The sequence below is a fragment of the Triticum aestivum genome, chromosome 2B (genome assembly GCF_018294505.1).
Source record: "Triticum aestivum cultivar Chinese Spring chromosome 2B, IWGSC CS RefSeq v2.1, whole genome shotgun sequence".
NCBI classification, from domain to species: Eukaryota; Viridiplantae; Streptophyta; class Magnoliopsida; order Poales; family Poaceae; genus Triticum; species Triticum aestivum.
This window is the reverse complement of record NC_057798.1, coordinates 357,056,853-357,074,007: the sequence shown is the minus strand read 5'-3', so window position 1 is coordinate 357,074,007 and position 17,155 is coordinate 357,056,853.

Below are 17,155 nucleotides of genomic sequence, written 5' to 3'. Positions count from 1 at the left end.
TTATTGTGTTCTGGTTTCTGCCCTAGTATGGAGTTTGCACTAGTTGCCTCCCCGTCGCGGGCCTCTCACGGGCGGGGCTGGGCGAAGCGCACGTGCGCTGCGTGCATGCCGTACCACGGCCGGTACTCGCTCTCACAAGTCCATCACGACCTGGTCAATAGGCCCCTCAGGGGACCCATGGAGGCTCACGGCCTCGTGAGCCTATTCAGGACTTGTCCTCACTGAAGGTAAACTATAGCAACAAGCTCGCCCTAGGGCCTGTAGGATCATGGAGGCACATGTTCAGTATCGTTCCTAAAAGCATACGAGCTGCAATCTTCTTACGTGAGGGGCTCCTCCTCCCAAAATGCTCTTACAACCTTTGGGGCTGTGCCCGAGCTTTTTTACGCAGGATAAAAAGCGGAGAAACACATGATCAGTCAGACATATCGCTCACCGCACCCTCCTGATCGCCTCCAGAAGCATCGATGGTGCCGCTGTCGCTGTCGCTGGCATCACCATTAGGTATAGGACTCCCAAAAACCACAAAGTATAATTTTAAAAGTTATTCTGCTATTTTATTTAAAGGCTTTTTATTTAGTCCTGAAATGGTCTTTAATAGGTTAAAAATATTTTTTAATGCTTTCAAAATATTTGTGAATATTTAGGGAAACTCAGTGGATATATATTGCCCATATATAAGAGTTTCAACACATGGTAATGTTCAAAATATTGGTCAAACTCCTCAAAAACCCTTTCTGGATATTTCAAGCTTTTGAAATATTTACAAAGGAAATATTCTCTAAAAATTCCAAGAAAACTCTAGCATGTCACATATGACATGTTGGATGATCTTGCCAAGCCTCATGTCTTGGAGAACAACATAACATCACCAAATCTCCTGAAAACCATTTCTGTCCATTTTGAAGTTTGAGCAACTCTACATTGCCAAACATGTCCAAATGTTCTCAAACTTGGTGCACATGCTCCAATGGTCTAATTATGTATCTAGACCAAATGGCACAAGTTGGAGAAAATGATATATTGATCAAAGTGCCTCAAAACCCTCTTTGTCCAGAATAAAATTTGAACAACTTTACATTGTCAACTTTCTTATTTTGCTCTCAACCTTTGTGGGCATGCTCTAAACCCCAAATGATGACACGACACCAAGTGGTGCATCAAGGAGAATAATTTTGCATGTCTAGATCTTGGAAAACTCATTTATGTTGATTTCTAGGGTTTACAAAAGTTGCATTGGAAACTTAACCCAAATGGACTCAACCTTGGTGGAACCTATTATTATCCCATGCCATTTGACACTGTCAAGCCTCATGACAAGAGGAGTTCATCTTCTTTCCCAAACTAGCAACAAACACATTCTGCCATTTTACTAAAACCCCTGTTTTGACCACTTCCACTCTTCTCCATGGCCTCAACTTTTTACCACGGCCCCTCCTAGACCTCATCTACCTCCAGTAACAATGGTTGCATCTCAACTCAATGATTGAGGGGTGAAACCACCTCATTTACCCCTCTGGACAGCCCCTTTCGCTCTCTCTCTCAACCCCACTCCTCTCCTACTAGCTCCCCAGGGCATCCAATGCTCCTCCCCTCTTCTTTACTTCCCCAAGAGCTACCAGACACCATTGGCCATGCCCGCATTGCGTAGAAAATGGCCATGCCAACCATTTGGGCGCTCTGGAGCGCGCTACAGTGCGCTCCCGCACTGTAGTCGCCCCCTGCCAAGCACCTCCGGCCACCTCGGCTCTTCCCCTCATGCCAGCCGATGCTCCTCGACGTCCGCAGCACGCCACGCCTCTGTCCCCCTCCTCCTTCTCCCTGCTCTCGCCCTAGCTCGCGTGCGCGACGACCGCCCGAGTGCACCAGTAAGCGTGCTGACATGCGCGGCACCTCTGGCCCCTCCTGCTTCCTCTCTCTTCTTTCCCTCGCTCTGGACCGAACCCACAAGCACCCCAAACACACCCACGCGCGCCCCCGTGACCCACAGCAATGGCAACGACCTCTCCAGCTTAAAAGCCTCCCCAACGGGTCTCCGGTGAGCCGTGGCTCGCCTACTTAAAAGCCTCTCCAAGCCTCTCCCTCACCACCACTTGTCCTCTCCCACTCCAAATAGGCCCCCCGCACCCCAGTTCATCTCTAGAAGTGCCCGAGCTTGAGATCGAGCTCGCGCTCCGCCACCTCGGGTCACCGTCGATCTCGGGGTACAGGCTCCCTCCGCTTCTTCTATCTCTCGATCTGGAACCGCCACACCTCCCTAACCATTTCAACTCTGTTTCCCCTCTCTATTGCAGCCAGAATCGACCGGGGTGAGCACCTCCCGAAGCTGTGCCACCGGCTTCCTCGTCATCGGCGAACCCCTGCACCCCGGCGACCAACTCCACCTCCACCCAAACGGAGACTCCGACCTGAGCACGTCGGTGCCCTCAGATCCCCTCTCTGGCGCTGGTGAGCTCTCCGCCCTCTCTGGCGCAAGGTTGACAACGACGGCCATGGGGCCAGTCGGTCAGCCTCACACTCTGATGGGTGAGCCCCACCAGTCAGGTTTAAAATGCACGCGCGCACACCAGTTCGCCCCTCGGCTGAAGGCGTACCTCGCCTTTACGCCTTTGACATGGCGGCCTCGCACGGGCTGAATTCCCTCTGGGCCTGCTACGCTGTGGCCTTTCCGGCCCAGTGGCACAGTGCCACTTTTTTTTTCTTTTTTGTGAAGTTACTAAAAATTCCACAGATTTAAATATTTATCTAAATTAAATGTTTCCAACTCCTAAATTCTTCTAAAAATCACACCTATTTAATGGTGTAGCTTTCATAAATATACATCAAACTTTTGTGCACTATTCAAATTTAAATTCAAATTTGAGCATTTATATTCCCCTCTAAAAATCCATTATCCTACTCTACAACTCCAAATTCATAACTAGTAATTTTCCCCTTCTTAGATTACCCCCTAGTATTTATCAAAAATAAGTAGACATTTTTCTGAGCACTTTGGTTTTTCTGTTTTACTATTGCTTTATTTTCTCGTTATTTTCTTGCGATGATTAGATCCCATATTAGACGAAGTTGCTGAAGAAGAAGAAGGAGAAGGATTTGAAGAACTTGAAGACCAAGCCAATCAAGGCAAGCAACCCTTTGACCATGACACCTGTCTTGTTCATCGGTACCCTTTTTCCGATTGCATGATGATGAAATATGACGGTGGTAAAACTTGTTGTGAACCACCCCATGATGCATACCCCTACTCTGATCTTACCTTGTTCATGATTGCATTTTCAAGAGACTAGTTGATGCATAAAGATGCATGTGTACCATGAACTCTTCATGGTTACATTCTTTTGAAAACACCAGGTGGTGCCCCTAATGCCCTTGGTAGATGTTGAACTAAGGTCACCACTTAAGGAAGAAGTGGTGTACCTCAAGTGGTGTACCGGGAGAGCTTTTGGTGTGTGTGTAAAATGATGGATTAGATTTATGTGTGATTACCGTCCCAACCAAATATGTGCAACCACTCTACCCCTTTACGGGACGGGCATTATTGATTACTTAGGCTGATACTAGCATGGTGCCCACATTACTAGTGACGGGGGTGACTTGAGGTCTGTAGGACCTTGAGAAGAGCTGTCTAGAGGGGGGTGATTAGGCACTAAGTACCAAAGTTGAAGTTTTTAAGTTTCTTTAAAGTTTGAGTGGAGTTTAGGCACAAGTTTGACATTCACAACACATATGAAGCAAGCATGCAAAGAGTATATGAGCAGTGGAAAGTAAAGCATGCAACTTGCAAGAATGTAAAGGGAACGGTTTGGAGGATTCAAACACAATTGGAGACACGGATGTTTTTGGCGTGGTTCCGATAGGTGGTGCTATCGTACATCCACGTTGATGGAGACTTCAACCCACGAAGGGTAACGGTTGCGCGAGTCCACGAACGGCTCCACCCACGAAGGGTCCACGAAGAAGCAACCTTGTCTATCCCACCATGGCCATCGCCCACGAAGGACTTGCCTCACTAGCGGTAGATCTTCACGAAGTAGGCGATCTCCCTGCCCTTATAAACTCCTTGGTTCAACTCCACAATCTTGTCGGAGGCTCCCAAGTGACACCTAGCCAATCTAGGAGACACCACTCTCCAAGAAGTAACAAATGGTGCGTTGATGATGAACTCCTTGCTCTTGTGCTTCAAATGATAGTCTCCCCAACACTCAACTCTCTCTCATAGGGTTTGGATCTGGTGGACAGAGGATTTGAGTGGAAAGCAACTTGGGGAAGGCTAGAGATCAAGATTCATATGGTAGGAATGGAATATCTTGGCCCAACACATGAGTAGGTAGTTCTCTCTCAGAAATAGGATGCTGGAAGTGTAGGTTCAGTCTGATGGCTCTCTCCATGAATGAAGAGGAGGTGGAGGGGTATATATAGCCTCCACACAAAATCTAACCATTACACACAATCTACCAAAGTCGGCGGGACCGAATCTTTAAACTTAGTCAGAGCGATTTAGCAAATAATATGACCGTTAGGGTTTTCGGTGGGACCGGAATGCAACTCGATAGGACCGATTCGGTTAGGGTTAGGGCATAACGTAATCTCGGTGAGACCGTTTACACAAACTCGGTAGGACCAATTTTGGTAATTAGCTAACCAGAGAGTTGGTCAGGCAAACTCGGTTGGGCCGATTATCAAACTCGGTGGGACCGATTTTGATAATGAGTCAACCAGAAAGTTTGCATTGTAATCTCGGTAGTACCGATTGCTCAAACTCGGTGAGACCGATTTTTATAATGGACATACACAGAGAGATTATAATCCCATCTCGGTGAGACCGAGATCCCTATCGATGAGACCGATTTGCCCAGGGTTTGTGGCAGTGGCTAAGACATCAAAACTCGGTGGCGCCGGATAGAAAGAATCAGTGGGGCCGAGTTTGACTTTAGGTTTAGGACATAGTGGATGTGAGAAAGTGGTTGAGGGTTTTGGAGCATATCACTAAGCACTTGAAGCAAGAGGCTCATTAAGCAACACCTCATCCCTCCTTGATAGTATTGGCTTTTCCTATAGACTCAATGTGATCTTGGATCACTAAAATGTAAAATGAAGAGTCTTGAGCTTGAAGCTTGAGCCAATCCTTTGTCCTTAGCATCTTGAAGGAGTTCCCACATCCTTTAGTCCATGCCACTCAATTGTTGAACTTATCTAAAACATACTAGATAAAAGTGTTAGTCCAACAAGAGATATGTTGTCATTAATTACCAAAACCACCTAGGGAGCACTTGTGCTTTCAATCTCCCCCTTTTTGGTAATTGATGGCAACATACATCAAAGCTTTAGATAAACATATAAAGAATAGCAAGTAAAGCTTTGGAAAGACATGTAACAAGCATAGGCTCCCCCTACATGTATGCAATCATGTGAATATGAAATATAGAAGCATGTGATAGTATAATCATGATAGAGCAGGCAATTTGTTACATGTATCTTGGCTATATGCATCAGAGTAAAAAGTATTAAAGAGAATACCTTCATGCCCATGAGTCCTTCTTGCAAATAGTATGTACATCAGCAAGAATTCCTCATACACATGATTGTGATGCATATACTTACCTTGTGCTCTTGAGTTGGATTATGATGGAATGAACCTATGAAAACAAGGTTAGATAAGACAGATGCATCTACTAGCCAGAGCAAACAAAAGAAACCACAAGAATACCAAGACTGGGATGACATGTAGAGAGTGAGTACTAAGTACCACATTGGATTAGACATGTCCCCAAGAGTAAAGATATGCAATGAATTTAAATGATCTCTTTCCCTTAGATGTCTTGCTCCCCCTGAATCTAACATGGGATACTGGGAGAAGATAGGGAACAGAAAATCAGAGCTAAAAAATGAGCACAACAGATCATATGAACATGTCTCTCCCCTCAAGAAGACATGTGGACATCTCTTCTCTTGAAAACCAAGCATCTGGGATCCTTGAGAAATACTTTCTACTAGTATTCTCTCCCCCTAGAGATCTCTCTCTCTCCCTGAAGGATCTCTCTCCCCCTATGAGATGTGATCTCTCTCTAAATGATAAGCTTTGATGTGATCTCTCTCTCCCCCTTTGACATCAATTTCCAAGAAGGGCTTGATAAAGATGTAATCTCTCTCTCTCCCTCTGAAATTTGTCGTGAATGGGTTTGATCTTGAGTCACAACATAAAGCAATGATTAAAAATGTGATACTTGTAGAGGACAAGATTCATTGAGTGGAGCTGGATCAGAAGAAACACAGAATATGTGGCAAAGAGTTTTTCCTGTTATGAAATTGGTGGCACCGAGTGGTAGGATTCGTTCGTACCTAAAAGATTCGGTTGGACCGAAAATAACAGATCGGTGTAACCAAGTTCATCACAGAGAAAACACTTGTCACCTCAGCTCACTAGACTAGTAAGATCTCACAAAGATTTGCAAGGAATTAACTGAAAGATATGCAAGGAATTAGATGTAGAAAATGCAGAGAAAACAGAAAGAAATCTAGATGCAGTTTTTTTTGAAAGAAGAAACACATATGCATGAGACAAATGCAAAAACTCAGAAAAGAACATAGGAGAACTTCATCTAGAGATGGTCGGCGATAAAGTCACCTACGTTAGAGTATATTGACTTAGGAGTAAAGTGATATCACTTTATCATAGGTCATACTCATCGTTTAAGCTCAAAATGGGGTTGCCATTTTTCGTTTAAGCATCTTGATGTATTCACATCTTGTCGAGTTGCTTTGACTCATGACTCGGAGTAATGCTTCTCTAAGATGGAATAACATACCTTGGTTGGTGGTGTTGTCCATGTAGTTGAACTTGCGTGGGTTGCTCAAGGTTGATGTAGCTCATCAAGAATTTGGAGCACCAATTGGAATTTGAGTCCATCTACCTACATGAGTTAGTTCTTGCAAGGAAGAGCACTTGTATATCCAAAAATGACAATCATGAAACTAAACATAGAATTTGTCAAAGGATATGTTTGAATGGTTTCGTGCTTCCTTGTCTTCAACCACCTTTGTATAGAGACTTGGTGATGTAGAGATTGCTCAAGATGTGAGTAGGTTACAATCTCACGGTGTTTGATTCAACAAAGTACCTACATGGGTTAGTGATGAGGACATGACTACCTTGGATATGACCAAAAATATTGCATATATGCATATTTGTCAGGTGATTTCTAGTGCAAACTATTCAATAATCTATTTATGTTATCCAGAACAAAAATACTTCACACACTTTTGTGTTTTGTCTAATTGCAGGTGTATGAGACATTTGTACAATCCACATATGAAGATAAGGAAGAAAGAGATGTTTATTTGCTGTCCAAAAAGTTCTCTCACGTCACTTTTGGCCCAAGAGAAGATAGAGTCCAAGTCTCTCACGTTCTGGATTCAGATTTGGACTGCACAGACACACCTGACTCAAAACGCACACAAGTTTTTCATACGGACTACGAATTGGGTGATTCTTTTTTTGTTGGAAACTAGATTTCGTGCACTTTCCAACCCAATTGGAATCACCTTCAAATTCGTCCGGAGCGTTGAGTTGTGGACGAAACAATCTGATGCTGCAGCAGAATCCGAGTCAAACTACAAGTCCAAAGGTGTTACATCACCTCCACTTGGGCCCATTGGCCTTGTACGACCTAGATTTAGTTTTGGGCTGCCTTGGGACGTCCTCCCACCTCCTTGGCCGCCACCCCTTGCTCCTATATAAGTAGATCCATCTAGTAGCGTTTCCTTGGGATTTGTTTAGTTAAAAGTTAGCCATTGCAACTTCGTGTACTTCGTTTGTGTCCCACGACCAGACCAAGACCGCTTCCGGATCCCCACCATTATCTATACTTCACATATATTCGCAATATTCAGATTGCTTTATCATATTCTTGCTCGTTCTTCGATTGCTTGCAAGAATAGACCTTCGTGGTCAGGTTGATCGTGCTCCAGCGTGGTCAATAACCTCTCGGAGTTGGTTTAGCGATTGCTAAGGCGCAACGTCGTGCACGTTTGTAGTCGGATCATCAAAGTCGTCTCCACCAAATCGATAGTTATCATAACATCGAAAGATCGGGACACCTCCGCCTCTATCAAGTGGTATCAGTTTTCAGGTTGCTCGGTGAGAATTTCCAGTTTTCCTAGATTAGATTTATTTTCTTACCTATTGTCCAAGAAAAAGCCACAAAAAAGAGTTAGATCTATTCATCCTTGGTCCAAGCCAGTTTGAGCCTTTGCAATTTTCTTTTCATTGCTTGCATAGTTGAATTATCGGTTGCATCGTCGTGTCGAGTTGCTGGTCTTAGTGTCTAGTTCGTTTAGAGTTTCGAGTTCTGTTCACATTAGTCACGCCACTGCTGCATCATTATCTCTTCCGCTGTCCACCACCCATCCATCAATTTCCACCACGTGCTACCCACCATTCATTGTCATAATAATAGTTGAGATCGTTCACATCTTCACTTGATCCAATCTGCATCTTATCTAGTTTGTTTTGGAAAGAGGGAGAAAAAAAGAGAGAAAAAAACGAGAAAAAAAAAGAGAAATAAGGAAAAAAGAGAGAGAGAAGAAAAAGAAAAAAAAAGCGTGAGAAAAAAAAAGAGAGAAGAAAAAAAAATTGGATCTATCTAGAATCAATCTCGTACCTGAATTCGGATTGGAATCTGTTTTGTGCACTGTTCAGTAAAACAGGTGTATCTTCCTCATACGAAGTCCGTTTTGGCTCCGTGAGTACTCAAATTGAAGCTAGCGGCGAGCCGCATCTAAATAGTTGCAGAAGTTAGTTCAATATTTGACACCTCAAAATCGGCTTCTAAATAGGTCTTTTTGCCCTCCGAAGTTCATGAACACAGCTTGTTCCAATTTTTCAGGCCAGTTTTAGAATTCTTTGACTCCTCATATCAACTCGGAATTGAGTGATTCTTTTTGCATTGGAAAGCTTGAGTTAATAGCATTCTTTGAAAGAATTTATCAGAAAATTGTCTTAAACTTTTCAAGAGGAAAGTTGGAGAGAGAGTTGTTGTATATCCTGCTTGGCAGTTGTTTTTCATCATTATCTTCATTGCCGTTGTGATATTCACTTATATCTTGCTGTCAAGAGCTACTTAGTATCCTTCATTGATGCTAGTTGTGCTACGCCGTGACCTCATTAGTGTTCTAGGCTCGCGTCTCTAGTACGGTCTAGCCTAGGACCAGCACAGTACCGTCGTTGAGCATTTATTCAACATTGCATCTTTGAATTGATTATTGCTAATCTTTTGTTACCATATATAGCCAACCCAACTCCACATATTTCTACACCGTGTATACGTACGCTCCCCTGGCAATCGCTTTACTCAATATTCGGAGTTACTTGACACCGCTGGTTGCCGATCACCGCCTGCTGCATGGTAAGAACTTGTAAGACATTGATATTTGCTTTACTGTGAGCGTTTTATCACCACATCCTAGTAGTTATAGGAACATTATTTTTAGGTTTTGTTTCTTGTTCTACTAATCATGACAGGATTCAAAGTCAATTCATGGGCTTTGTCGATCGCGGGGGACGTGCCACCACCTTTGCAAATACCACAACCGTCACGAGAGGTGCACAAACATCCAAGTGCACATGATCAGGTTAATGTATCTATACCACCATTTAATGGCCGTTTTAAACCTGCTTTATATATTGAATGGGAGTTCGACATAAAAAATATATTTGCTTCCCATAATTTCGATGAACATAAAAAGGTTAAGGTTGTGGTTGGTTCTTTCACTGGTTATGCTTTGGTTTGGTGGAGTGAATATTGTCGGTTACACCCTGATTATATACCTACTACTTGGGATGATTTGAAACTTGCCATGCGACATACTTTCGTCCCTGCTTATTATACTCGTGACATGATTAAGAAGTTGCAACACTTAAAACAAGGTAGTGAAACTGTAACAAAATATTATGATGATTTACAAACTACCTTGTTGCATTCCTCTTTAGAAGAAAGTGAAGATGATTTTATGGATAGATTTTGGGGAGGATTAAACCGTGATATTCAAGAGATACTAATTCATGAAGAGTGTTATCCTATGGACCATTTGTTTCATCTTGCTTGCAAAGCTGAACAGGAAATAAAACGACGTGTTGACCACGAGGAGAACAAGCGCACGGTGCACATTCCAAGAGTTGATATGATTGTTCCTTCAACTACTAGGCATACTATGACAACCACATCCATTGTTGTCAGGACTACATCACCTCCACCATGTGACACATCGCCCCTGAGAGTGGCTACATCATCTGAGTTGATCATAAGAGGTAATGACAAAGGTACTGATCTTCCATCTCTACATGAGAATGATGAATGCCTTGTCAATTTGAATGCACCATCTGATGAGCTACCCACTACTTTGATCACACCACCTATTTTAGAGGACTATGTTGATAATTTGACTTTGCCATGTGATCAAACAACTGAAATACCAACAATTTTGAGTGCACCCATTGAATTAACTATTGATGCAAAAGAACCAATGTTTAATCATTTTGATATGACCTCTAATCTTGGTGATGATTCTGTGTCGAATGACTTATTGCATGTTTGCTTATTTAAGCATGTTGTAGCATGTAAATTTGATGCAAGTAAGGTTTATTCACCAATGTTGGGATGGTTTAATGATGAACATTGTCAATCTTTTGAAATGAATAAGAGCTTCACTTATATGTGCAAACTGAGTTGCAATATTTTCATGCCTTCTACTTCTTGTGCTAATTTTTTGGCTTTAGATTTTATGAGCTATGCAAGTTACTCATCTATTCATGTGTCATATATGCAAAAATCAAGGGAAGTAAAAATGGATGACATATACATATACAACATGTACACCTTGTCTCTTTTGTTAGCCACATTTCAGATTAAGCAACGCCGAGGACGGCTTTATTTTCAAGAAGGGGAGGATGATGAGGACATGACTACCTTGGATATGACCAAAAATATTGCATATATGCATATTTGTCAGGTGATTTCTAGTGCAAACTATTGAATAATCTATTTATGTTATCCAGAACAAAAATACTTCACACACTTTTGTGTTTTGTCTAATTGCAGGTGTATGAGACATTTGTACAATCCACATATGAAGATAAGGAAGAAAGAGATGTTTATTTGCTGTCCAAAAAGTTCTCTCACGTCACTTTTGGCCCAAGAGAAGATAGAGTCCAAGTCTCTCACGTTCTGGATTCAGATTCGGACTGCACAGACACACCTGACTCAAAACGCACACAAGTTTTTCATACGGACTCCGAATTGGGTGATTCTTTTTTTGTTGGAAACTAGATTTCGTGCACTTTCCAACCCAATTGGAATCACCTTCAAATTCGTCCGGAGCGTTGAGTTGTGGACGAAACAATCTGATGCTACAGCAGAATCCGAGTCAAACTACAAGTCCAAAGGTGTTACATCACCTCCACTTGGGCCCATTGGCCTTGTACGACCTAGATTTAGTTTTGGGCTGCCTTGGGACGTCCTCCCACCTCCTTGGCCGCCACCCCTTGCTCCTATATAAGTAGATCCATCTAGTAGCGTTTCCTTGGGATTTGTTTAGTTAAAAGTTAGCCATTGCAACTTCGTGTACTTCGTTTGTGTCCCACAACCAGACCAAGACCGCTTCCGGATCCCCATCATTATCTATACTTCATATATATTCGCAATATTCAGATTGCTTTATCATATTCTTGCTCGTTCTTCGATTGCTTGCAGGAATAGACCTTCGTGGTCAGGTTGATCGTGCTCCAGCGTGGTCAATAACCTCTCGGAGTTGGTTTAGCGATTGCTAAGGCGCAACGTCGTGCACGTTTGTAGTCGGATCGTCAAAGTCGTCTCCACCAAATCGATAGTTATCATCTCATCGAAAGATCGGGACACCTCCGCCTCTATCAGTTAGATAACATGCAAGATACAAATATATCCAAGACATAAGTTTTTCATCATAAGAGAAATATCAAGGATTAGTCATAAGCTCATCTCTTGTATGTATCCAATGGAGTTTCTACTCCAAGTTTGAAGCATCAATGATGTTCAATTCTCCTCTTAACCTGCAAAACACTTTCTCATCAAGAGGTTTAGTGAATATATCCGCTAATTGCTTTTCGGTGCGAACATGCTTAAGATCAATGTCACCCTTAGCAACATAATCTTGAATGAAATGATGACGAACTTCAATATGCTTAGTTCGAGAATATCGCACAGGATTATGACCAATTTTGATAGCACTTTCATTATCACAAAGCAATGGAACATGTCTCACATATATCCCATAATCTTTAAGAGTTTTGGTCATCCAATGTAATTGAGCACAACATGAACCAGCGGCAATATATTCAGCTTTGGCGGTGGATAAGGATACCGAGTTTTGTTTCTTGGAGGACCAAGACACAAGAGATCTACCAAGAAATTGACAAGTACCCGAAGTGGAATTTCTATCAACCTTGTCTCCGGCATAGTCCGAGTCAGAATAGCCAACAAGATCGAAAGAGGCCCTCTTAGGATACCAAATGCCAAAATTTGGTGTATAGATTAAGTATCTCACTATCCTTTTCACAGCCTTAAGATGACATTCTTTAGGAGCATCTTGATATTGTGCACACATGAACACACTTAGCATAATATCGGGATGTGAAGCACATAAATATAACAATGAACCAATCATAGAGCGATAAAACTTTTGATCAACCGGTTCACCATCTTTGGTTAAGTCAAGATGTCCACTAGTAGGCATGGGTGTAGTCATACCTTTGCATTCTTGCATATTGAACTTCTTGAATAAGTCCTTGGTGTACTTTCTTTGAGAGACAAAAGTACCTTCCTTAGTTTGCTTGATTTGAAACCCAAGAAAGAATTTGAGTTCACTCATCATAGACATCTCAAACTTCTCTGACATTAGCTTCCCAAACTTTTCACTAAAATGAGGGTTAGTTGAACCAAATATAATATCATCAACATAAATTTGGCAAACGAAGAGTTCACCATTAACCCTTTTAGTAAAAAGAGTAGAATCAATTTTCCCAATTTCAAAGCCTTTTTCAATAAGGAACTTGGTCAAGCCTTTATACCATGCTCTAGGAGCTTGTTTAAGTCCATAAAGAGCTTTGTGAAGTTTGTAAACATGATTGGGTTTCTTAGGATTGACAAAGCTGGGAGGTTGTTTAACATAAACTTCCTCCTCTATTTAACCATTTACAAAAGCACTTTTAATGTCCATTTGCTACAAGGTGTTATCATGGTGATTAGCATAGGCAAGTAAGATGCGAATGGACTCAAGTCTAGCAACGGGGGCGTAAGTCTCACCATAGTCCATACCTTCGACTTGTGTGTAGCCTTGGGCGACAAGACGTGCTTTGTTGTGAACTACTTGTCCATCTTCATCTTGCTTGTTGCGAAACACCCATTTGGTACCGATGATGTTGTGGTTGTTGTGGGGCTTCTCAACCAATGTCCAAACTTGGTTCCTCTCAAAGTTGTGTAGCTCTTCATGCATAGCATTTATCCAATCCGGATCTTACAATGCTTCTTCGACCTTCATAGGTTCAATGCTAGAGGTGAAAGAATAGTTTTCACAAAAGTTAGCTAAACGAGTTTTAGAGCGAGTGATTCTCCCGGTTTGAATATCATTGTAGATTTGCTCTACGGGATGGTCTTTAGCAATTCTTGCTCGAACTCATGAAAGCTTTTGCTTGGATCTTCGTTGAAAATCTTCTTCATCTTGTTCTTCTTCTTGGCCTTCTTCATTGTTGGCGTTGTCCTTCTCTTGTCGTGGTGGAGAAGGAGGTTGTTGACGTTCATCTTGATGCACTTCCTCGTTTTCTTCATCTTGGTGTATCCCACTTGTGGATGCTTCCGTATCAACTCTTGGTTCACCTTGTCGTGAAGTAGAAGCTTCCACTTGGACAGACGAGGTACTCTCCTTCACCTCCGTTGGACGGACCTTTCCAATAGACAAGTCTTGGATTGCTTCTGAAGGATCTTTGTCTCCTACATCAATTGACAATTGCTCTACTTGCGAGCCGTTAGATTCATCAAACTTCACACCTACCGTCTCTTCAACCTTTCGGGTGAAATTGTTGTAGACATGGTAAGTGTGAGAGTTTGAGCCATAACCTAGTAGAAAACCTTCATGAGACTTAGGAGCAAATTTAGAACGACGGTGCTTATGAAGAATGTAGCACTTTGAGCCGAATACTCGAAAGTATCCAACTTGGGGTTTGTTACCGGTGATTAGCTCGTATGCCATCTTGCCAAGTAGCTTGTGAAGATACAAGCGATTTCTTGCATGACAAGCTGTCTCAACCGCTTCTACCCAAAAGTGCTTCGGCGTCTTGTACTCATCAAGCATCGTTCTCGCCATTTTGATGAGCGTACGGTTCTTCCTCTCAACAACTCCATTTTGTTGAGGTGTGTACGTAGCCGAGAACTCGTGTGAAATCCCTTCTTCGTCAAGAAAGGTGTCCACATTTGTGTTCTTCAACTCTGTTCCGTTGTCGCTGCGAACCTTCTTGATCTCCACTTCAAATTGGTTTTGGGCCTTCCTAGCGAAGTTTTTGAAGATCTTCTGAACCTGCGATTTATCATCAAGAAAGAACACCCACGTAAATCTTGAAAAATCATCAACTATAACTAGACCAAAAGAATTTCCACCGAGACTCTTGTAAGAGTTGGGACCAAAGAGATCCATGTGAAGTAGCTCGAGTGACCACTTCATGGTCATGATGTTCTTCACGGGATGCCTTCCTCCAACCTGTTTACCTGCTTGACAAGCACTGCAAAGTCTATCCTTATCAAATATGACATCATTAACTCCAAGGATATGATTCCCCTTAATAATCTTGTCAAGGTTTCGCATACCAACATGACCGAATCATCTATGCCATAACCAGCCTTTTGAGGATTTAGCAATGAAGCAAGTTTTAGGTTGAGCCTTCTTAGTGAAATCAACAATGTAAATATCACCTCTACGTATGCTGGTAAAGACCATTTTATGATTGTCTCGACGAAACACTTGGCAATCAACTTCAGTAAATAGGACATTGAAACCGAAATCAGCAAGTCTAGATACTGAAAGAAAGTTGTATCCAAGAGATTCAACGAGCACGACATTTTGTATGGAGCTATCATGTGAGATGGCCACCTTACCGAGGCCAACCACCTTACCCTTTGAGTTGTCACCGAAAGTGACATACTTTCGAGGACTATCATTATCAGCAAGCTCATGAAACATGTCTTTATCTCCGGTCATGTGATCGGTACATCCACTATCAAGAACCCATTCCTTTCCTCCTGACATATATCCCTGAAGATTTGCCATAAGACCAAAATGTCTCATTGCATCATCAAGATCGAAGTCACTATCATCATCCTCATCATAGTATCCATGTTCAACATTGTCATGTGGTGGATCAAATCCTAGAGAGGGTGATTCTTTAGAGTGATTTTGACAATGATCTTGTCTATGAATTTTTATAGCTTCGGAAATAATATCACTAATAATACCAACATTTCCTTTGGCAGCATAAGGTTTGTAAGCTCAAATAGACGATCACGAAACATAGGATCACTAGTATTCATCTTACTGAAGGCAATAGACTTATGGAGAATTTCATCTAGATTTTTCAAAGAATAATCTGGAAATCGTTCCTCAAGAAATTTCCATATAGTGTAGGCACACTCAAGAGTAGGCAGTTTTATAATCAAGTTTCTAGGAAAGCCTCTAGTGATCAGATTAACAGTTCTAACATTCCTAATCATGTCAATAGACTCATCAAGGGTAGGATGCATAGGATCAACACAAGGTGCACAAGGACTAGCAATGTACTTCTTCAAATGATATTGATTGACAATTACAAGCATCTCATTTTTCCACTCATGAAAATACTCACCATCAAGAATAGGCACTCTATGTCTAAGACTCCCCAAAGTAGACTCATCCATATTCCTCCAATGGTGATTAAACCAAGGCAATGGAGACCAATGCTCTGATACCACTTGTAGGACCTTGAGAAGAGGTGTCTAGAGGGGGGGGGGTGATTAGACACTAAGTACCGAAGTTGCAGTTTTTAAGTTTCTTTAAAGTTTGAGTGGAGTTTAGGCACAAGTTTAACATTCACAACACATATCAAGCAAGCATGCAAAGAGTATATGAGCAGCGGAAAGTAAAGCATGCAACTTGGAAGAATGTAAAGGGAAGGGTTTGGAGGATTCAAACGCAATTGGAGACACAGATGTTTTTGGCGTGGTTCCGATAGGTGGTGCTATCATACATCCACGTTGATGGAGACTTCAACCCACGAAGGGTAACGGTTGCGCGAGTCCAAGGAGGGCTCCACCCACGAAGGGTCCATGAAGAAGCAACCTTGTCTATCCCACCATGGGCGTCGCCCACGAAGGACTTGCCTCACTAGCGGTAGATCTTCACGAAGTAGGCGATCTCCTTGCCCTTACAAACTCCATGGTTCAACTCCACAATCTTGTCGGAGGCTCCCAAGTGACACCTAGCCAATCTAGGAGACACCACTCTCCAAGAAGTACCAAATGGTGCGTTGATGATGAACTCCTTGCTCGTGTGCTTCAAATGATAGTCTCCCCAACACTCAACTCTCTCTCATAGGATTTGGATCTAGTGGAAAGAGGATTTGAGTGGAAAGCAACTTGGGTAAGGCTAGAGATCAAGATTCATATGGTGGGAGTGGAATATCTTGGCCTCAACACATGAGTAGGTAGTTCTCTCTCGGAAATAGGATGCTGGAAGTGTAGGTTCAGTCTGATGGCTCTCTCCATGAATGAAGAGGGGGTGTAGGGGTATATATATCCTCCACACAAAATCTAACCGTTACACACAATCTACCAAACTTGGTGGGACCAAATCGTTAAACTCGGTCAGACCGATTTAGCAAATAATGTGACCGTTAGGGTTTTCGGTGGGACCGGAATGCAACTCGGTAGGACCGATTCGGTTAGGGTTAGGGCATAACGTAATCTCGATGAGACCGATTACACAAACTCGGTAGGACCGATTTTGATAATTAGCTAACCAGAGAGTTGGTCAGGCAAACTCGGTGGACCGATTATCAAACTCGGTGGGACCGATTTTGATAATGAGTCAACCAGAAAGTTTG